The sequence below is a fragment of the Dromaius novaehollandiae genome, chromosome 23, assembly GCF_036370855.1.
Source record: "Dromaius novaehollandiae isolate bDroNov1 chromosome 23, bDroNov1.hap1, whole genome shotgun sequence".
NCBI lineage: Eukaryota > Metazoa > Chordata > Aves > Casuariiformes > Dromaiidae > Dromaius > Dromaius novaehollandiae.
Genome location: NC_088120.1, coordinates 3579142 through 3602339, shown reverse-complemented (window position 1 = coordinate 3602339; position 23198 = coordinate 3579142). Strand labels below are relative to the sequence as shown.

The window sequence follows — 23198 nt, the reverse complement described above, 5'->3', positions numbered from 1 at the left end:
ATGTGGAGGAGGAAGCAGAGCCTACAATGGTGTTAATTTTATTCCTTTTTATTATGTACTGTGGAGTCCCTCTAGAGGCTGTTCTGTTAGGATCCAGCCCTCTTGCATTATTCAGTGTACAGACACATAGGGAAATGGTTTTAATCTTAAGCATTTTAGTCTAATTTGAACTAATTTTTATCTAGGGATGAGAATTATAAATTAAGTGCTGTGGCACAGTAGACTAAACTTTTGCTACAGATACACAAACATACTCGCCATATTCTGCTTAATTCTGTCACTGACATTTTGATTTGATGTTCTGCCATGATGAACAATTTGCCTTAGAATTCTCATGCCTTGTAATAAAGGCTGCTTAAAAAAAAAATCTTAACTTTTGGGGAATTACTAGCTACATTATTGGGGTATTATGTGTTGCTTCTATTGACTCTTGTCTTGGACAATCCTAGATGTCAATTTTAACTGGCAAGTCATGACAATACTCTTCTGTTGCATCTGAGCCATGCTGTACCCCAATGAAGAACATTTGCTTCTCAAGAAAGAGGAAAAACAAAAGGATTAAAACTTGCTCTAAAGAAAATTATTGCCGGACCTCTAAACATCCAAATTAACACCTCTCTCTCTCAAATATGTTGCTCATACTTGATTACAACATTCTAAACACAGACTATTGGGGAAGTTAAACTTCAGTGGTCATACTCCTCCCTTTGTCTTCTATTCCTGTCTGGTGTCTTTCATAAAAATTGTTTTTTATCAGTATGTTAACAGTTAGCCTTCCCACATTTTATTATTGTGGGTTTGGTATATAAATGCATGGTTTGAGTTTTGACCTGAATTGAAGTGAGGATGTATATCTGGTTCTCAAAAATGGGTTTGCCCTTGTGTCAGGCTCTTTTCTTTTTAAATTAATGTGATTGGCCATAAAATAGCTTAAAGTGCTTTTCAAAACTAGCATTTTAGTGTGTTAAGCTTTTTTTTCCTTTTCTTTTTCTTTTTTTTCTTTTTTCTTTTTCTTTTTTTTCCCCCCATAATGTTAATAGGCCAAATCCTGTCTTCCCTGCTCCTTACTTGAGCAGTGAAGTCAGAGGGTTACTGCCTGGGTATATATTTCAGGCTTTTGCGTGTAGTAAGAATCTGGCTTGTAATTCTGTTTTAATGCAAGGGATTGCTGTTCTATCAATATGACTTCATAGTACTTATGTCTTAATGAAAAATTATCTCATATATCTTGTGGCATTGAACAAAACCCTATAATCCCAATAAGTATTTGCATTTCAGTAATCATTGTGAAGGGGATTTGGTATAGGGGAGGCTTAATTGGAATCAAATTTAGATTACCATGCACCCTGAAAGGAAGATAGTGTTACTGCATATTTCAAGTGTTAGCCCAGGAGAGGTGAAATGCCAATGCATGTTTATGGGGGAGGGGGAAAAAAGCTAACATTTCAATTATAATGTTTACAAAGCAAGTAAGGAACAAAAATGTTAAAACTGTCTTCCTCAAGAATTATAAAGCTGCATTTTGTGTATATTTCTGCCAAAATCTCCAGTTATCTTAATATTTTCATTGAATATGAAAAGTGAACTATGCTTTTCCACAATTAACTGAATTTCATTGTCAAAGTTTTATTTACAAGCTATATCAAGTTCTTTGACTTGTGTGATTTGTGGATACTCAAATTCACCATTTAAATTTGCAAAAATGTTTTACTGAATTCTTAAAGATAGTGCGTACTACAACTTAGTCAAATAGTGGTGTACACAGAACTTGAACTTTACCAAAATTATTTAAAAAAAAAAAAAAACTTCAACAAGGATACTGTAGCACAGTGGAAAAAACTAGCATGCCTGATGACAGATACTCGAGGAAAGAATATTACACTATATTCTCAGCACAATTTTGATATATAATCAAAGCATAAAATAAATTTAAACTTCACTGTGGTGCATCTGTTTTGATCTTTTCTTCAGTATAACTTAGCCAAAATTCTTTCATAGAATAAAGCACATTGAAAATGGATTTCAACTTGCTAACCAATATTAAAAACTTTTATGAGTGTCCTGCTGGCGTTGGAGGAGGAGCCATGAAATGGGATTTTAATAATCATTTGATCACTCATTTATAGCAGTTGCTTAAATGTCTGTATTGATAAAGTGTTTGACTAAAAATAAAAAGATAGGTTGCCAGATCTCTAGCATTTCAAAAACTTTTGAACAAAATATTTTTAAAGTTGTTATGTTATTACAGACTTGCTTTTACATTATTAACAATATCAGTTTACAAAGCTCAGATATTAATTTTACTAATTCATTAAACATAGTCTGCATTTTTTTAAAGCACTAAAGGTTTAATTTTTTCTAGTAATTGTTTGTTTTCAGGACTCAACTTCTATAGTCTAATTAGTATAAAGAATGACAACTGCATTGCTTAAGCATTTTCAGAATAAACTCTGAAGTTTAAGTAGAAGATCACCACATAGTTTTGGTGGCTGTATAAAAAGCTGACTGTTTTTGTCCACTCTAGATTTGGACACAAAGCCCATTTCTGTATTTTGAACTACACAGAGGAGAAAAAAAAAAAAACCCCACTCTTACTATAAGGCTAGCAGTAAAATAAATGTGAAGTGTTGACTCCAAAGTCTTAAATTTCTTAGTAAAGCGTGTTTTTGGCATCCTGCTCTGTAGACCTAATGCAGATAAATTCATTTCAATGAGACTTAACGGTCAGCCAAAAATGATGAGCTTGGCCAATATGTAGAACAATAAGAACCTAGTCCTACAAATCTTTGTTCACGCTTGACTTGAGCAGGAGTACTTGCGTGATTAAGGTTTACTTGGATAATGAAGGCTTGTCAGGTTGAGTTCTGTCATTTGTGTGAACTATTTGTAAGTGGCTTAGAGCCTTATAGAAAGAGTGTGCCAACATGTTTCCTGTTTTTCCAAAAATTAGAGCTTCTGTTAACTTAGAATCTGAATGAAGCTGTTTGAGATGTAATTTATTGGCTTGAAACATCTTTTGAAATCCAGATTGATGAAGTTTAGCATATTTTTAGTTGATAAAAATCAGTGGAGTAGAAAAAATGATTTACTTTAGAAGAATGTTAAGCTTTTGATGTCACTCAAAATGGTCAAGGTGTATCTGCAATATTTGGTTATTGATCAGGAACTCTTGAAATTTTAGAACAGAAGAATCCCTCTGAAGAAATGTTTTAATAATTCGGAGGTTACCAGAAGCTCTGAAAGACAGTTCAGAATATATTGCATCACATTTTCTGATGTTGTCCAGAAATCTGCAAGTGTCAATTATGTATTTTAACTCCTTCCTTTTACCTGACTATCAGGGAAGCGTGGTTGAGGCTGACCTGACATGTCATGATGTCGACTTGCTAGGTGGGGTTCGCAAGGGACATTTACCTTGGAGTTATCGGTAAGAGAACTTTCTTTCTAATTTTCTTCAGTAAAAGCAAAGGGCTTTGGGTGGGAGGAGGGAGGAGATAAACTCCACGGACCTGATCACTGGAATCTTGTTGAAAATCTACCATTACCATGGAGAGATTCCAAGAACTGAAGGTAACGATTGAATTTAAATCCGACAGGTCCATGTCCAAGAGGAGCATGACATAGGTTTTTACAATTGAAATCAATATGAAAATAAAGATGATTTGCTGATAACACAGTATTTGTGCTTCAAAAGGAAAACACATGCTATTTCAGGGATGTTGGAAGCATAAAAGGTTTTGAATGCTTACATTTTTCCCCTGTAATGAAACCCATTTTTTTAACACCGTGAAAAAGCTAAGAATTTACAGCACAGAGTAAGAATGCTGCTAAGAAATGTGCCTGTGTAGATCTCTACAAAATAATAAAATTTTATCTTAAGAATTATGAAGAACCAGCATAAAATGGATTTGGCTCATTTATCTATTGAACGTGGTGATGCTTACAAGCATTTACTGCAAAAGAATTGCAGTTAAAGCAGGGGGCAGTTGTTGTATTTGGTCCCATTATAAAACCACTGGATTTTGTTAATCATGTTTTTGTGGAGAGGGTGATATGTTAACAAATAACAAAAGCTGAAGAACAGATTTTATAAGTATTGCAGACCAAACTTAAAACACTTGCTGAATAGAAGGAATCCTTCATGGCAACTGCTCATCTTACACATTTCTTCAGCCAGGAGTGTCAAGACTCCCCCCCCCGACTCTATGTTTATGCAGAACTTCAAAAGGCACAGAGAAGTGGAAACAGTTTACTAGGCTATAGAAGCATTCTGAGTTCAGTCATTCTTTATCTTGGGTTTTTAATAACATGCCAGTGCCAACAATGACACAAACTACAAAAGAAATACTACTCATGAGGTATTTGTAAGAACTTCAGATTTAAAATGGTATTCACTTAATCTCAGATGAACCTTGCTTGAAAACCTTGCTCTGAAAACGCTTTTGATCACACAGTCATCGGTGCGGTTTCATTGAAAAGACTTTAAACATATCATAAATAGGAGGATCTCTTAATGCTGGATTCTCCAATCTGTATGGTCACGTAGAGTACTGAGATAAAGTCCAATGGGACTTGTTGAATATGCTCAGGTGGACTGTCTTTGAAATTAAGCAAATGGAAAAGTTGTTACAGAAACAAAACGAGTAGATTAGCATTTGCACCTGTGGAACTTGGAGATAAGAATAGGAATATACAATGGATCATACTTTAATAAAACAGAAACATCATTCTCTTATCAGTGATGTTGAAGATCTTGAAACACAACTTCAGAATGTATTTCTGTGGCTGTAATCTGCAAGACTGTATTAAATGCAAAAAAAGAAAAAGGAAGAAAGAATGAAGAGCAGACTGTCTACCTAACTGTAGATCTGCCCTCTTTGTGCATATACTTCAAGTATAGGTTCACTTTTCTTCCTCCTCAGGACCTGTGACCATACAGCCATACAGTCTTACTCATTAATTTTCCCATGGAACTTTCTACAGTGCCTTGTCAGTGTGGTATACACAATTAGGTTTTGGGTTTTTTTCTTCAGTCTTCACAGCAGCCTCTGTGAGAGATTGTTTTTATTCCCATTTTAATTTTAAATATCCATTGCATTAATACTCACTTACATGACATTACTCAGGCATACTTTCAGACACTACAAACTGGGCATACAGAAAACATATGCATAATTTCAATTTAAGAGATGATGGAATACAAACATTCTGTAATAGGAAAGAAAATTTAATTCTGGAGAGCATTCAGCTGTCTTAACAATGAATGGTTCTTTCTCTCTTGACGTTCTGTGTTCACTGTGCTGCTTTAATTTCCACAGAAAAAGGGGAAGTGAAGCACTGCATGGGCTAGAAGTCCTGTGATTAAAAACGGTGCAAGTGTATGACTGAAGATAGTATCATAATGCACTTACTCCAGAACCGAAGAAAGTTTGCACAGGCAGTAATTTTGATATTTACTATCTTTGCTTGCTTTAACCAGTTTTTGGCTGTAGACTACTCATCAGAAGAATTCTTTGAAAAACATTGCTAGGTACTATGGTGAAACACGTTTTAAGTAACCAGATTTTAAAATTGAATATATTAAACAAGTGAGATAGAGAATTAGTGTTACTTATTACTGTAATCACATAAAGAGCAAACACCTCAAAGGATAAGAATACTCTGCAAGTTTCATGTCTGCTTTAGAAACCCAGAAGTTTTGAACACATCCTTGTTCATTTTCAGTCAATATCGATTATAATTACTTTTTTCTTTTTCCCCTGACCCCGTTTTTTTGGGAGCATGCTTTTCTCCTTTTCATTCAGTTGAAGTGCTGGCAATAGCAATACTGAGATCATAGGCGTTCCTCTGACTCAGTACTCTGCATCTGTGAAATTACGACAGCTGGGAAGAACCTTTGCAGTGAGCTTTATTCTCATTCAAATCTTTATTGAGTGACTTTTGTTCTGAAACATACAAACACCGGAAGCATTTTAAAGTTTATTTGCAAGTTATGTTCAAATTCTGTTGATCTCAACATGAGAACTATTATAGTTAAATGATTTTTCTTGGATATTTTGGCTGAGGCAGATAACCAGCATGGAAGATTCCAGTTTGAACAGTTGGAAAAGGTTATAAGCAGCTGAAAACAACCTCATAAGCTGTTTATGAGCAATTTGAGAAAATGTCAGTGTTGCCACCAATTCAGTTATCAAGTCATTGATGCCATCACTTACCTAATAACACCTAGAACTGAGCATAGCTGATTCTTTCTGTGAGACAGTAGACTTGAGCCTGTTAATTGTGTAACTAATTCTTTAGTGTCCCCCCAACGAGTAGCAGTAGTAGCTGATCAGTGGGCATGAAATGTGTATCCTAATCTTCCCTGCCTTTCCTGTTTTCTTTGTGACTGCATTGCTGGCTGTGACAATGCACGGATATTTAGATTATTTCCAGTTGGAGGAGTAGGAGCAAGTGTCTTCTTATCCTTTCTTTTGAAGATACTGGAAAGAGGAGAGGTCCAAGCCTCTAGGAAGGGTTTAAAAAAAAAAAAAAAAAAACTTTACAGCTGAGGATGTCTAAGCTGGCAAGCCCATCATCAGTAGCTTGAGGGGTCCTGCTTTTGCTTAAATGGAAAATTCTCTCTTGTCTGCCTTCTATACGAACCTCACCCAGAAAAGAAGCAATTCCACTGACCTTGCACTGATCACTTCTCAACAGAACTTTGTTATAGAGCTCTTTTGTGAGCTCACTTTGAATGGGAAGTGTACTGGAAGCAGACTGTCTTCTGCTGTGAAGATTGGGATGTACTTCTTAAGACAGATTTCTAGGTGCAAAGGAATAGTTTAATAGTTTTAGTTAAACGCAGAGTAAACTGTCCTGTGGATATCTTCACGCTGGTTCTAAGTATTGTACATCAAATAAGGATAGCTTTGTGAGAGGCATATAAGGCATTATTAAATCTGTGTGGCAATTCCACATGTTTCCTTCTTAAATTTAACTAACTTGTCTGATCCAAATGATCAGTATTAGTATGAAGAACAGGCTTTAACATCTTTGCGTCATGCTAATAGGAGAGCCTTTGGTTATGGCCACACGCGTAAGCACGTAGGGATACTTCCGCTCAAATGTTGATGAAGTGGTGTACGTGCTTTTGAAAATTGACTAATGTCCTATCTCTGGTCTGTGGTGAATTGCACGGAACTGAGACGTCCTAATTTTTAGTCCTTTCCAAAACTTGTTTTTATCTTGCTAAACTTGTTTACCAGTCACCTTTTGAGTTTGTTTGGAGTGCTGTGTTGAGGAGATCGAAGCAGTGTGCTTAGCATCTTGCACACAGACTAGTTAGGCTGTTGTCTGGCTGCTACTCGTGTTATACCCGCACACTAGTGAAGGGCTAGTAGATAGGATTAGTTCTTGTCTATCAACTTCTGAAAAGCTCCTGAGTTTCATCAAGAGCTTCTGAGCATCAGGAGTACTTTTGGCAGCGTTCAGTGAAGGAAGCTCATGGTTTTGTATTCTGGGATGTATAGACGTGTTTGATACCAATAAGCTACCTAGAAAAGTTAAGTAATATAACTTGAGGAATCTTCCTGCTTGTTACAGGATTTTACTGCGTTTGAAGCTTTACATGTAAACCATTACAATGTACTTATCTCATAAGCAAGTTGAAATCTAAATTGGGTCATGTTTTTAGTCAATAGAGGACACTTTTCCATACCCTGATACCTTAAGAGAGAAAGAGGCTGCATTCTCTTGGGCAGGCAAGTGCTCAAAAGAGGACTTCCTTCTGTTTCAAAGGCTCCCCAGATATGGAAACAGGTGCGTGTCAGTGACACTCTCAGACTGAACTGGGATTTTGTTTACACAGTAATCCTCATTAAGAGGTTTTTATGAAGACTTTATAGCCTTGCTTATGGTAAATATTTTCTTGAATCATTGAGTAAGCAGTTTCTTAAGTTTGCTGACAGAACTGTAGCAACAGTGTCTTTAAAAGTTTTTTATTATAAAAAATTGTTTTGGGTGGAGCAAAAGGCTTTCTCTCCTCAAAAAAAGCCTTATTTTAAGTACTTGTATTATAAACTAAAGCAATGCAATCCAGCTTAGTTAATTTGTACAGTTTCTGTGCACAAATCTATTTTCCAGTTAACAACTGTCACATGATCAGTACTCAAAATTGGCAACAGAATTTTGGTGCCTTCAGAAGGTGGACTAGGTGCACCAAAATTGATGCAACCTGTAAAATGGGATCTCGGAGGACTTGGGGTATGGGAGAACCAGTAGAGACCTTCTTCTACCCTTTCCTGAAAGGAGTGGTCAAAATGTTCAACAGTAAATTACTACTTTCTAGTTTAGCGATTTGGAGTACTTCATTATATGTCAAATTCTGCTAAGACCAGCTTTCCTGGAAAACTTCATAATCTAGTTCTTGATTGCCTTCCCAGAGAGAGAGAAGGGAGTTAGACTGTGTTGGGAAGAATTGAGCCTTCAGTATATCTTAGCAGTGCTGGATAGTATGCAAAAGGCTACCTCTAATCTAGTACTTTTTTCTTTTCTTTTCTTTTTTATTTTTTCCCCTATAAGTGTCAAATTATAACAGCTTACAAAAAGTTAAAACTACTTAGTCTCAGTTGAAATAACTTGTGAGGTCGGGTCAGATTTCTTTCTTGGCTACCTCAGACTCAGAAGAATCAGTGGAGTATTTGTTCAGAATTTTCCCAGTTCTATTAAATTAGCATTAAGTGCTTGCAGATCTAAAAAGCAAGGAAAGCTAACATGGCCACATCCACACACTTCATACTGGGCATTGTCATCTTCTGTATATGAGAATGGCAGAGTGCTTTGCAGTAGCGCAGTAGGTAGGTTTAAACCTGTCAGATTTATGGAACAATCCACTACTGGGAAAAGGACATAAAAAGTAGTTATTGGCAAGGATAATTGTAGTTAGACATGCAGTCACTTGTGTGCAAAACTTGCTTTGTCCCTCTCCAAGAAAAGTAAAAGAACCCTGAATTCTTTCTGCTTTCTGTTTTTGTAAGCATAGTCATTTTCCAGGTACTTCCTGCATCTGCTTTTGCTTCAGCGTGGGTTCTGTTCTGAACCCAAATCTGAAGTGTACTTCAGGCTGTTTCAGAAAAATCAGAGTTAAAAGATATTTGCCAAGGTGTTCATGAGCCTCTAAAGCCGAGAATCCAAAGATCTAATACAATGTTAAAAAGTTAGGTCAGGAGGATAATAGGATATTGGAGGACTACAAGTCATTTTTGAGGGGGTCAAAATTGGAGTAGTATACATCAGAAAAGGGTTTTTAGATAATTTAAATGTTCATATTTCCATCACGCTTACTCCAGATCAGTCTAGCAGCCACCTTTAGTGGTCTTGTGTTTTCCAGCAGTTGTGAAGTAAAGGTAGAATTCTTGCTAGACACAACATTAGAAAACATTCTTAATGATAAGCATTCCTTTCAAATATTTGTTTTTCTGTCCTGCCCATTTTCCTTTTTACTACAGGAATCCTACTAATTCATAGCTAGCCAGTCTTAGAAATACATCTTGTGTTGGATTTCTGTAGCTTTTCCAGGGAAAACTTTGATTTTGACTTGTTTTAACTTTGCAGGATGCTAATTTATTAAATACTTTAAAGAAAGGACTTGTGGTTAGACTTTTGTTAGGAGAACATTGCAGAGCTAAACACTTAGCTCAGGGAAGAAGGTTGAAGATTAAGTCCTTAGCAGTGTTCCATAGTGAACTTGCATGCTAGCAAAAGATCTCAACTACTTCTTTCATTCTGATTTAGAGCAGTGTTCCACCACTAGTGTTATTACCCTATGTTAAAATGAAGCATACTTGTTGCTTGCTGTTCTCATTACTCTGTGACACTGAATTTAAGGTTCCCAAGAAATGAAGACATTTAATGCCTTAATTGGCAGCTTCTCTCTTGTAATTTTTCTCTACTGTCTCTTCTTTGATTGGAATATGCATCTGATCATCTTTGTCTGGAGAGAGACAGAGAAAAAAGGTGTTATCTGCAGCAGCCGCCTGCAGTATTTTGGATCTGTATAGCTAGCAAGCCACAAATACAAAGTTCAGTTGCAAGGTTAAAGTTTTGTCTGTATGGACCTCATTATTTTTCATATGAATTTGTGATGTTGTACTTAAATGTCATAAAATACTGTAGGATTTTTTATTTGCATTTCTTTGATATTACTGCCTTACCTATATGGAGCATAACATCTTTCTTAAGTTATTAATTTTGTCAGCATTTTTCAGCTGCATGTTTTACACAGGAATATAGACATTTGTACTTTAGTGAAGTTAATTTTACTTTTAACTAGTCCATTTTATGCAAATAAACATACATTATTCTTCATGTCAACCCAACATTAAAATATATAATTTTCTTTTGTGTTCCTTGTGAACATGAAATATTTTGTCATTTGTTTCCCCCTCTGTAAATTCTGTAGCTGAGGTCCAAAAAACTAAATGTGCTTTTTTTCTCTTTTATTTGCTACTTGACTCTTAGTTGTATAGTTTTAGTCTCTCCTCACATATCAAAAAGGTGTCTTCAACTGCACACCTTATGAGTGTGTTCAGAAAGGTATGCAGTGTAGCATGGAATATTTAAAGGCCATAAATTAAACCTATTTCACTAGGCCAGATTAAGGTACCTGCAGTGAAGATATATCCTTCAAATTTCAGTAGGCTGTTCAGATGTGAGAGGCAGTTTCAAGAATGTTGAACTTTTTTTTCCTTTTCACTGGAAATAATTTCAAAATTCTTTTAGTAACTGAACTGAGGTTTAAAATAGAAGCACCCAAGGAACATCAGATGTCTAGCTGTATCAGTAGAAGCTGCTGAAGTGAGATATTAATGTGCAAGTACTTGGTTATCTCAAAGTGATTTTACAGCGTATTATAAAATCCTGAAATGTAGTGTGAGAATAGCAATGTTTTTACACACATGGAGGAAAAACAATGCATTTGTCTAGCTATTAGTTGGTGTGATTAACTGTCATACCACCAGGGCTGCTGTCTAGTACTTACCTCACGCTTTGCTAAACCTTCCCCTTTTTTGCTTTTTAAATGTGTTTGTTCTAAGGCATTTAATGGGCTGTATCAAATGAAATGTGTTATAGAATCACTTTCAGCTTGAGAACCTCCTGAGGCCATCAGACATTTCAAGAGTGAGATGACTGTCAGTCAGGGATACTTGAACCCAGGTAGCAGGTAAATACATACATCTTAGTGGTTGCTTCTTCCCCCCCCCCCCCCCCCCCAACAGGAAATGGTAATAATGGACATTGGTTAAATTTGAGTACATTTAAGAAATATATTAAACATCAGTGATTTTCTGTTATAGCATGAAGTTTAGAGTATAGCATTGAGAGTTTAGAGTCAGATCTCTTGGCTGGAATCTCCATCCTTCTTCTCAGAGGCAATATTTAGAATACTTATTCCTTTAACTTACTATTTTTACTTAGACTTTTTACACCAGTTTAGATTTTTCTGTTCTGTAGTTATATAACAGCCATAAATTTAAATGCTTTGGGGTTGAGAAATGATAACTTAGGTTTACATGATGACTTTCCCTGCAAGGCAGAGAATTTTGACAGGCTGAGAAAAATTGTTTAATTTTTGGTATTGACTGGCAGGTATAACTGAAAGCATGATCCAGTATTTCTAGCATAAAAACTTTCTATTGGCTCCTGTCAGTGATATTTGTATGAGAGGGAGGAGTTGAGGTGAGTTAGCTAGGAGAGATTTATACTGAATACTTCTACAGAAAGATTGACCTTTTTAGGAAAACAGGAAAAAAAAGCTATATATTAAAATGACAGTACTTTTATTGTTAACTAGTAATTTTCTTCATTAATGGAGTTTATTCTCTTATGCAAGTCTTTTAGCAGTGAAGTATGTAGCTTGCTCTGGCTGGCCAGAATAAATATTTTGTATTTGATTGCATATAGGTCCTTCTCATGAACAAAATTGAATTCATTCACTTCTCAGTAGCAATGGGAGACTCTTCCTGCTGCATAGGGAGTGGCAGTAATGCTTGAACATATGAAATACAAGAGTAGTGTCTAACCTTTTTGGCTTATTGTCCATAGACTCTAACTCTGTATTGTGGAGAGCTGCAAGATGCATACAGTGTGCTCCAGAGAGCCATAGGTGGGAGACAGTGATAGTGAACTTAGGGATCTTACCACTCATTATGATGCTGTCTTTCTTCTGCAGCCCTTCTCTCTGGCGTGAAGTGGACTTTGTATAGGAGAACTCTCAAAAATGTTTTTTTCTTGGTTTGTGAACAAACCCTTCCTTAATCAGCGAACATATGAATACAGTTGCCTCAAGCATACCCCGAGTCTTTTTGTATTGTATTTTTATGTTGTCACTGGAATTTGTCATAGTGTCACCATACCACTATGAAAGCAGCACTGAACCATGCAACTTGTAAAGTCTTTAAGAATTCCCATCTATTAAAGTACATCCGTAACAGGAAGATGGTCAAATAGTTTTCAGAGGTGAGTAAAGCTGTACTTTTCATGGACGGTGTGGTGTTTCAGATGAATATTTATTCATCTCTTAAACACCCATTTCCTTTCAATGAAATTGCAGTGTGAAATTTCGTACACACAGCCATTATCTTACATAAATAGACTTTTTCTCCCTGCCTCTGTGCTTTTGCATTTTGGCTTTTAAGAGTAAGGTAAATACATCTTAGACGTATTTACTTACCACTGTAACTTAACAGCAGAACAAAACCAATACAGTTTATGCCTGTGCTGCCCTTCCTAACATCATATATAGGTGTCGATTAGCCAGTATGAGGTGATGCACATTAACCAGTACATTAATGCACATTAACTACATACATTAACCAGTGTGAAGTGATGAACTTCACATTTGCTGGATCCAATGTCCCAGGAAAATAAATTGGGATAGTGTGCCTAAAAAGGTATCATGTACAAGTGCAAGCTTACTACAGATGCTAAAGAGCCATATCACCCTAGTATCCTTGGTTTATTGGAATATATAAGTTCTGGATCATACTATATAGTAGTATAACTCCTTCCTTCCTGCTTTTCAACTCTGGGAAGTTCATCCTGACTTGATGTAGGCTGAAAGGCCTGTTTATCTGAAGAAACTTCAACAGCCAAGTATTAGAGTTTGCACCAAGTTTTGGAACTGGCCTTGGTTTTACCTTTTTCCTGTTTCCTCTTCCAGAATTATTCTAGTGTGTGGTGCTGTGCTCTAGGCTTAAAACAGGGTGTTTAGCAGAAATAATGGTAATATGATTTAATTCATATTGGATTATGGACCAAGGTGTATCCATCAGCTCTAGTTTAGACAGTTAACTTTCAGGTGCCCACATTTGACAAGCTATCTAGGTGAGATGGAAGTTCTTCCCAACAATGATTCATCTCATCTTAAATAGATGAGTATCTAACAGTGCAGTTTTACAAATGTTTGAGTTTGTCAGTGCCACAAACAGTCCCTTCTAATGCAGGCATTTCTTTTGCTAGTGCTGTATTCTGCATTGGGGAACTGATCTGGTTTAACACTTAACATTTTATTTCCTGGTCTGGTTTTAGTGCAGTTTTTTAATGGGGTTAAGAATGATAGCTGGGGAAGGGCCAGAATACTGTTTTTGGTGTTCATTCGTAGAACTGTGGCCTCAAGCAGATATTATAGGAGAGTGATTCCTATAACCTCACATAACAAATAACCTAATAGTGAATCCCATCAGCATATGACTTTCTAGAAAAGGAATGCTTAAGTTAGTCTGAACTTATAAACTGGGAGCATGTCCGTTACCCCTTCTTGATGTTGCGTCTGGTCATGTTACCCTGTTACTCAGTGCCTGCCTGAATGAATAGTTAAGCCATAAAGAAGTTGGCAGAAATTGAGCAAGAAGGCTAAAACAGTGAAACGGTGCGTACAAGTGCTCAGCTTAAAGTGCAGGAAGGTAAGGATGGATGTTTCCCCAGGTGAGGACAACAGCTAGGACATTCTTGTTTTGTAGGTTTCCCTTTGAGGTTTAAAAAAAAAAAAATCTGGTGGTAGTGCCCACATACCAGCAGTAGAAAGAATGAGTGATTGAGTGGGATGCACATGCTGCAGATAGTGTCTGGTGTTCCTAGCAGCTGAAGATGGGGAGTAAAGCAAGCAGTATAGGTCTGTGTGGGTGAGTCGGGGCATTCTGTCCAAAGAATGGAAAGATGTCAAGACTTGGCACCTCTCGTGCATGACAAGATCTTTTAGAAGGACTGTGCTCCATCTAACTCAGTGCTGTGACAGCAGCTGGTACTCAGACAGCACATTGGAGCATCTTGCTGTCGGACTTGAGTCTCCCTATAATGTATCTGAAGAACATACTTAGACTGTGTGTGTTCTTGGAAAGAGTCAGCTTTCCTTCCCATGCCTGATATTTCTCGCTTTAGAGATTTAGAAGTCAGGCAAGTAAAGTCATCTCACACTTTTGAAGTAAAAAGGCATGTGAAGACATCTCTGAAAATCCTAGATTGCAATAAATGGTTCCAAGAGAATTTTGCATGTGCAGTCAAAGTAGCACATGCAGTAGCATCAAAGTTGCATTAAAAAAAAATCTGGTATGGTCTGATGATGTAGTCTTTCTGTCCTGGGTCCTTAAGTCTTAAATTTTCTAAATGTGAGAATTGGGGACAAAGTGGCAGCAGTATTTGGGTAGGGAGAAGAAATTTAAGAAAGTAACATCTGCTGCTTTTTAAGAGAACACTTGTAGTGGATTGTACCTTTCCATTTTAACTTCCTCTGCAATTTCATTTCCATTAGTCCCACTAGAATGAGTGAACCTTTTCTGAGTAAGGATACAGGACAAGTTGCTCTGCAGGTATGTATGGAAAAACTCATGGCAGTGATGGAAAATCATGGCAGTGATGGCAGCTCTCTTCTCTGGTGTGAAATCTGAACTTTCAAACATGACATGCTACCCATAGGCTTGATAATAAACAGAAGAGTATCAAGTAAATAATTTTAAATTATATCTACACTGTCTGCCATAGCTGCTTCTGTCTCAGGTTGAGGTCCCACGAGCTTGAAATACAGAGAAGCGTGTATTTAGTATCTCTTTAGCCATTCTGTATTTCTTACAATGCTTCCAACAATGAATAAATTAATACAGGACAGACAACAAGGATATTTGGTACAACTCCTTTTTAATATTAAAAATTGCGTATCTTTTGGATACCAGCCTGGAATTGGCAATAGATACAGTTGAGTTGTGAGGCTGTAAGCTTTGCTCTTGATATTATAGGAATGTGGGGGCTGTCTAATTCACATTGATTCTCTATTGGCAGATACTGTGTCTGTTGGTAGGTGAAAATTAGATGGTGATGCCTGAATTCATGAACCTTCTGTGCACTGAGGACTGTGATATATAAACATGCAAGAGGACCTACAGAAGGAAGCGTGCGACTGGCAAGGCCACACTGCTTTGGAGCAGACAGACCTTTTTTCATACATAGAGCCTTTGCTTGTGTGTTAGGTAGCAGCAAATCCTTCTCTGTTGGAAATTGAGACTGGAAAATCTTAGCCTAGAAAAAATTTAATCAGGCTTTAAAACTGAAAGACTGGGCATGATTGCAGTTACTTCCGGTGATAAAATTGTTTGATGAAAATGGAGTTGCAGTATGTGATTAAACATGGCCCCTTTGCTTATTATATTCATATGGTTCAATCCTGTCATCTTAACAGTGCAAGTGTGTTACTACTGTCTTGAAGAAGATGGGTGATGGTAGAATGAAAGGAAAAGCAGAAGTCTACGGCTGTGTAAAATGATTATTCTGTCAATTACTTGTGTAAATAAGATAAGATGTTTTAGAAATGGTTCTTGACTAAACAGGAACGAGAAATTAAGCTCCAAACAAGTGAAACCTCGTATTTTCATTTGGTGTCTTTAGTATGTAAGTGCCTGGTCCCTCTTACCTACTAATAATGTTTTAGCTTCTGTTCTCATCTCGTCTCTCATATTTCCTGAAGGATATTCGTGATGCCATATGAATTGAGCTGGCTGGTAAGTTATCTGTCTTTATACCACTGAAGAAATTTGATTGCGGGCTTTTTGGAATATATTTCATTCCTAGCACTGCATTTATGCCCAATCTAGTGTTACAGTCTCAGTAGGTACACCGTTATACTAAAATGGGATCACAGCACCAAATAAGTAGTATCCTATATATGTTTTTGAATTTATGAAAAGCTTGTAAAATGTTTAAGTAAATTGCAGGTACTGTACGGTCAGTCATAGCATGCAGGAATGCTGTAGATAATGGCAGGCAATTCAAGCAGGCTTACAGAATGGAAGTGTTCATCAGCGTTTGTGCTGCAGAGGACTGCTTTCATTGACTGATGTATCTGTTGGCTACTGTTTTGCAGGACAGTAAATGGGGGAAAGGGATTAGTAGCACACACATATCAATAGCATCATGATTTCTTGTGCTGTGTAGTATGTTCGTAAGCTTGGTACCAGTGTAAACTTGGTTAAATTTTGCACTGTATATTCAGCAGCTGTACTTTGTTGCTCACATCGAAGTTAATTTTGGCCAAATGCTTTTTGAATTAAAATAGGTCAGGCAGAGTTCTTATCTGAAGTATTTTTAAATGCTTCTTAGAGTTTAATACACAAATTTGAGTTGTATTCTGATTTAAGAAATTTTGGCATTCCAATACTGTGCTGTAGCAAACACTGTATAGGTAGTGCTGTTCAGCTGCGTCTTCTAGTAACTGGTTGATGGGCATTCTGGGGTGACTGATGACTCTTTAATGTCCCTTTTGCAACCCCAGTTAAAAAGTACCTGACAGGAAGAGAAATGAATATAGAAGATTATAGGAATCTCTAGTTTGTTTCAGTATTTGTTGTTGTGTTTTTAAAAATATTTTTCCCTTTCTAAGTGTTTTCTAGGTTTCCTGGACTTAGCCTCCATCCCTTTCAACAGTGGTTGCGGTTCATCGTGCGCTCCAGTCAGCACTCTGTCAGAAGGCTTGGCTCATACTTACCTAACATTTTACAACTGATTCTCTGTGCAAACATTATAAAAAACACCACATTGAATATGCAACTGAATGATATTTCAGTTTCTCCTGAGTTTGTGTACTTTTAACTGGATGTGTTTGGGAAGCTGAGTCTTAATTAGCTTTTAGTGGAGCTGAAACAAGTAATTATATCATTGCCTATTATATTTGCTTGAAAATACCTTTCTGTGTGACACCTGGGTCATCTCAGAGTGCATTCTGAGAAACTTGTTTCTTTGCAAGAATTACATGAATTTTTGTGATACCGTGTGACAAGAAAGACAAAATAAAATAATAATCGATCATATTCCCAGAAACAGAGTTCAGTGCCTACATATTTAGCATATGATTTGGATTGAGAGAAGAAGGAAGATAGAAAAGAGTAGTTCTAGCATTTGTTTTGTTCATTGATCCCCTCACTAAGAACTGCATGGTATTGCATCTTATGGATAGAGAGGGGCAGACCCTTGGAAGATGAAGATTGGTAAGATACTGGTGTTACTTTTCTTTATTGGCTTTAGCACTGTTTGCAATGGTAAAAGTTTTGCTTTTCCAGCTTTTTTTTTTTTTTTTTCCTGATATTTTGCTAGTATTCTGGATGTGGAAGTATTAGTAAGTTCTAAATCAAACAGTACAAAAATACAGAGTATAAAAAGAAGTACACAAATTTATCAAGGCCTAATATCTAGATGGTTGTGAGAAGGAATGTCTTGAATAATGCTGTTATTGTGGAATGTGATAAGGAAGTGAAGAAGAGATACCTGAAGGAGCCTGCATGGAGCTGTTGAGGTCCTACTAAACTGTGGCTGGCTGCACTGCATTATCATGTGTTTTGGGTCTGATAGGGCTATATTATGTCAGGTAGTTCACAAAAGTATCTAAGCTGTTTCCTGAGTAGATCTGGCCTTGAAAGCAGTATGATCATACTCATATTGTGCTTGATCTCAGAAGCCTGAGGACATGAGGTGGCTCAACATAAAACCTTCTCTGTGTCCCTGCATCTGCAGGGTGGGGGTTTTTTTTGTTTGTTTTGTTTTTTTTTTTGGTTTTTTTTTGTTTTTTTTTTTGTTTTTTTTTTTTTTTTGGACCAATTAGAGGGCTGACTATATACATAAATGAATTCCTGAATGAATTCCTCGTTCTGCATCTGTGGAGATACTTATAACCATTTTCCATGTTCTCTGAAATTCCACCGTTAAATGGCTTTTCCCAGCAAAGATTCACCTTTAGAAGATAAAACCTCAGTAGTATTTCCTTATTCTCTTTCCAGGCTTTAATTTATGTGTGTTTCCATCTTACAAGTTCCTTTACTACTAGGGATATGTCTAGTGCTTATAGTGGTTCTCTTTTGAGCTTAAATGGTTCCCAGGAACATCTACCATGTGCTTTACCATATGAGATGGAAAGGATATTTCTAACATTTGCAGTATTGATAGTCATCTATGCCTGCTGCTTCCCCTGCTTTGTTCACAAGCGTGTTAAGGCCCAGTGTATGTGGTTCCTTTCCAGTTCCTCTGAAGAGCCTGGTGAGGGGGAATTTCCTGCTCCTGTCTTAAGTTGTGCTTTTTTCCTCTTGATATGTTTTGCTGTGGAGTTCTTGCTTGTTTATCTGTGCTTCCCCGTTTGGGCTCTGGCCTCTTCCTCTTCTCATGATGGCTTCTCAGAACTTAGCCTTCTGGCCTCATACCCAACTTATGTTTACAATAAGTAAAAGCTTGTCGGTCCTCTTACTGCCTTTGGTGGGTTTTTGTCTATGGATACTGGCACAACCTCCTGATAGCACTTACTGAGCCTCAGTTAATGCCTGAGGTATGGCTGTGCTAAAGAATGTTTGAGGTGTCACTGCATGTCTTGGATGTTGCTTCATTGACTCTAAAACCTCCTCTTCTGTTGAAGCCTTTTTGGCTCTGGCTGTCTTGCTAGTGGACTTAATGTTTATGATTAAATTAGTTATTTGATGGCACAATTATGCACACATTAAAAACAGGACCCTGTGATTTCTCGGCACCTTTCCCTCATGACCAAAAGGGAGCCGCAGGTCCATCTGTGGAATTTGTTAGTGTCAGACTGTGGCTTGCTCCTGCGTTCCAGCCTCAGAATAATTTCCATCTGCCAGAACTGTGCAAGAGAGCAGAAAGGACTATATCACTTGAAGCTAACTGCTTCAGAAATTACAGTTCAGTCTTGCTTTTCCTCTCCCCTTTGAGGACAAGCTTATTCACCAGTCCTAAACTTCAGCTCATACTGTCTGTCTGGTCCTAGGTATGGTAATCAGCCGTTTGATACAAATTACACTTATGACCCACAGAGTTAGGTTAGATGTAGAGTTCAGCTTGCTTTAAGTGAGCTTTAATACCTACAGACTATCTGTAGGTATGAAGTGAAACTAAAGGTAGTTGCTAGTTCCTGCCTTCAGGTAGTTCCTGCCTTCAGTTGCATGTAGTATGCATATACATTTGGACTGTCATTTAAATACTGTGAAGTTGCTTATCAAAAAGAGAATTCTTTAAATTTTTTGTTCACATATCCATTCCTACAGTCCCACTCTTCTTCCTCAGCCCTTCCAGTGTTTCCTCTCTGTTAGGACTTTACACGGAAGAGGGCTTGAGCTGGCACTACCTGTGCTCAATCCTGTGTAGTCATGAGCCAGTCATGATGAAAGAGAAGCTGTGAGCATGAGTCCCAGCATATCTTGAGAAGGTAACAAAAAGAATTATCCACTGTTGAGCAGTAGGATTTATGCCTAACCACAGGTATGAATGTAGACATGCTCTGTGTCTCTAAGGATATCAGATATTCAGACTTCTGTCTACCAGATACATGTTACGTAAGCTTTGCAGAACACTTTGAAAACTTTTTGATACCTGTACTGCTTAAAGGAGATATGACTTCCTTTTTTGTTCTTTTTGTTTTCACTTTATTTTTTTCGCCGCCAGGCATTCTGTTGCCTTTCAAAAGGAAATGTCACTGCTCTGTGTTTTGAGAGTCAGACAGAGATACTGCTCACTTTGGATCATGGCTTTGCTCTCTTATTTAGAGGACAGTAAGTGATGAAGGAATGAGACTGATGCTTCTCTGACAGACACTCATCAGCTATTGTTTCTTCATGGGAGAGTTAATTTGCTTGGCAGAATCCATTTGAGGGAATGGTTTTTCTTCTAGATCCCTTGATCTTTCCTGAGCCTGGGCTGGCTCATCAGACTAGCTCTGCGTATGTCTCAGCAAACTTATCTCCTTAGGGTCCAAGAAAGGAGGATTTCTTTGGTTTCATTCCTTTATTTTTAAAGGAAAAATAGCACATTGTGATCACAGTTGTCAGATAGCTCTTGAGGAATCCAGAAATTCATAATTTCTCCAAAATTGGTGGTCTTTTTGTGTCTTCACCACTTTGGGCCATTAGGCTTAGAAGGTGCTCTCAGTAGAGTGTGATGATGCTTTGCTTCCTGCTGTGCCTTTTTGGCAGGTATTATCACTTAGACTTCTGTAGGCAACAAGAAAACTTGCAGCCTGGGTGTTTGTCATTCATGTGAGTACATTAGATTCATTTAGTTTTTTAAAACCTAGCCTGTTCTAGTAGATTTGTCTAAAAAGAAGAGTAACTAAATGCCAGTTAATGTCACAGCAGTATGACTTTATGAAATGCCTATGTAGACATTGTTGAAGTGACTATTGCATTTCATTTAATCATCAGAATATTTAGCTGATCCTTTTTTGACTGAACAGTTCCTGTCTCCTTAATAGGCAGTTTGAAAAAATAATGTTCTGTTCCATAGTAGTTGAGGGTTTTTTATTCTGTATGCTTAAATGAATTTTCCAAAATACAGTAGGAAAAAAAAAAAACAGGAAAAAAAGCCTAAACACTAAAGCCAATAAACATAGGTATTTATTCATTTGTCCTGGACCAAGCCTTATACAAACTGGTATTCAAAGACTGAAGTCTAAAATAGCTTAAACTAACTGGCAGGATGTCGCATTTTTTTAATGAGGTGAAGCAATAACTCACCTGACCTTTGCCGGCTTTCTAGCTTCCAGATTCAGTCTAAAGTCCCTTGTTTTAGTTTATAGGCAACTGTACAGTTTGAATAGTTTTAGCATATTTTTAAGAACTGACCAGGATCTTTCTAAGCATACCTCAGTAATGAGGATACTTGATAGCATGTAAAACAGATGTCTTGCTTCACCTGACTTACCTTCGCCTTTACAGTTCTAGAGATGCAGGATAATAACGTAAATCCTTCTAATTCTGTCTGCATTTTCTTTAAACTGCTTGTGTCTGTGACACTTTTAGCTAGTTTCATATTTAAGTTACTAACTCTGGTAATTTCAGTGAAGTTCTTGACCACAGTAATGAATAGGGCAGCAGAGACTTTCCTTGGATTATGAAGTCTATTTTATTCACATTATTTTATCATGTTTAAGAAAAATCTTGTTTGCTGCTTTTGTATCTGGTAAATGCCAGCTTCCTATTTGTCTTGATGTATGATTAGAGGACCTATACTGTGTTATAATACCTTCCTCCTGTCTGAAATTTTAATTATTTCAACTCTGGTCTGTTTTTAGACGATGAAAGCCACTGTGATGGGCACTAAAGCTTGGACTTGGGATATGAATGCTAATGGCAGGTACTCGTATCAAATTCCTGTAGTCTGACATGTCTGAGGAAGGCTTAGGTGCTCTGTGCTTTTCAGCCATAGTTTCCTCTGTTCTCAATTAATATTTCAGTGTTGATAAAAATGTCTGTCTTTAGTTGTAGCATATCTAAGAGCTGCTCTGCAGCAAAGAAGGTGAGTTTAGAAGGGGGAGGACAACCAAGCCCTCAATAGTTAATATGTTCTGACTTTTTCTAATACATTCATTAAAGATCTATTAGATCTTGGAACAATCAGAAAGCTGCTGATACCATGACAAGAGCTAAAGAAACAGAGCATATTTTTAGCATTGGGAAGGAAAAGACACCAATCTGAGAATTAGATTTTTAGCCTTTCCCTAAGTATTCTCAACCCTGTGGACACTTTGCATCTGGGTCTGTTGCTCAGTCTGTTCAATGATATATTTTTTCTATATATTTTCCTAATTGAGAATTAATGTCTGTATAGGGCTTATTGCTAGAAAGTATTTGTTGCTAGTGCTCTTTTATTTCTGTCTGTGTGGAGTTCCAACAAGTATCACTCTCTGCTTTATGATGAGGAGAAGGTGCTTTCTCTTAGCTGTGCTTTAAAGACAAGTAATGGGATTCCTGTTTTCAGTCAAGTGTGGGTAGCATTTGTTCTGAAGCCTAATGGAAGCCTTAGCTAATAGGTATCTTGATTCTCTGATTGAGGTTATAAAGGACTTGCCTTTGAATCTTATTTTGACAGATGTTTAAGTCCCTGGATTTCTGTCTTGGGTAGTAACACAGCAAATAAATAGTCTCAGATATGCTTTGCTAGATACAATCTTGCTTTCTACATGATTCTATTATTAATGGGGCGTAATGCAGCATAAGAACTTGAAATCCGGATGGACTTGAATCAAAATTTTTTTAAGGAAGTGCTAACAGTACTGCTACTAATCCGTAACTTTAAAAAGTGATGTGGAAATTCTTGAATATGAATCTCATTTTAACTGTTATTAAAACTTTGTATACACTCTATACTTTTGCAGTAAATGTAAAAAAACACCACAGATTAACTGTCTTCTCCTAGAAAAGCTCCAGCATCTGCCTGTCGTGGCATGTGATCTGAGGAGTGAAATACATGCATACCAAAATTTCAGGTGGGTGTGGCACATGTATTTGCAGTCTTCTCTCTTGTTCTATACCGTGTACTGGAAACTGCGCATGCATTGTATAATTTGTTTTCTACTGGTCCTCTTGTAATGTCCGGTTTTTCTAATAAACATCTTTTGAAGTCATTGCTTTGTGGCTGTTTTCAAAGGGTCTCAGTGTTCTCATATGTTGCTTGTCCTCAGTGAAATGCTCTCTTTGAATGGTGCAGGGAAGAGAAGCTTGTAACTGTTTCATTTGTGTGGGAGCTTTTTTTTTTAAGGTGCCAGGTCAAAATGCAGAAGTTTTTCTAACACTTTTTATTCCAATATTTTCTTGAAGTGACCATACGCTACCAATCAGAGGGAAAATCATTTTAAGCAAACTTAAAGAAATTTCTCGTGAAGCACAATTCATTGTTTCTGGATG

At 37.1% G+C, this 23198-nt stretch overlaps 1 long non-coding RNA gene across 1 annotated transcript; it reads left to right on the top strand.

The window, feature by feature from the left end:
• The first annotated feature begins 11238 nt into the window (after positions 1-11238).
• Positions 11239-22918, top strand: LOC135330672 (uncharacterized). The gene is made up of 2 exons (XR_010392638.1): positions 11239-16028; positions 16907-22918. It is a non-coding gene; the product is annotated as an uncharacterized LOC135330672 (long non-coding RNA).
• Positions 22919-23198: the final 280 nt, after the last annotated feature.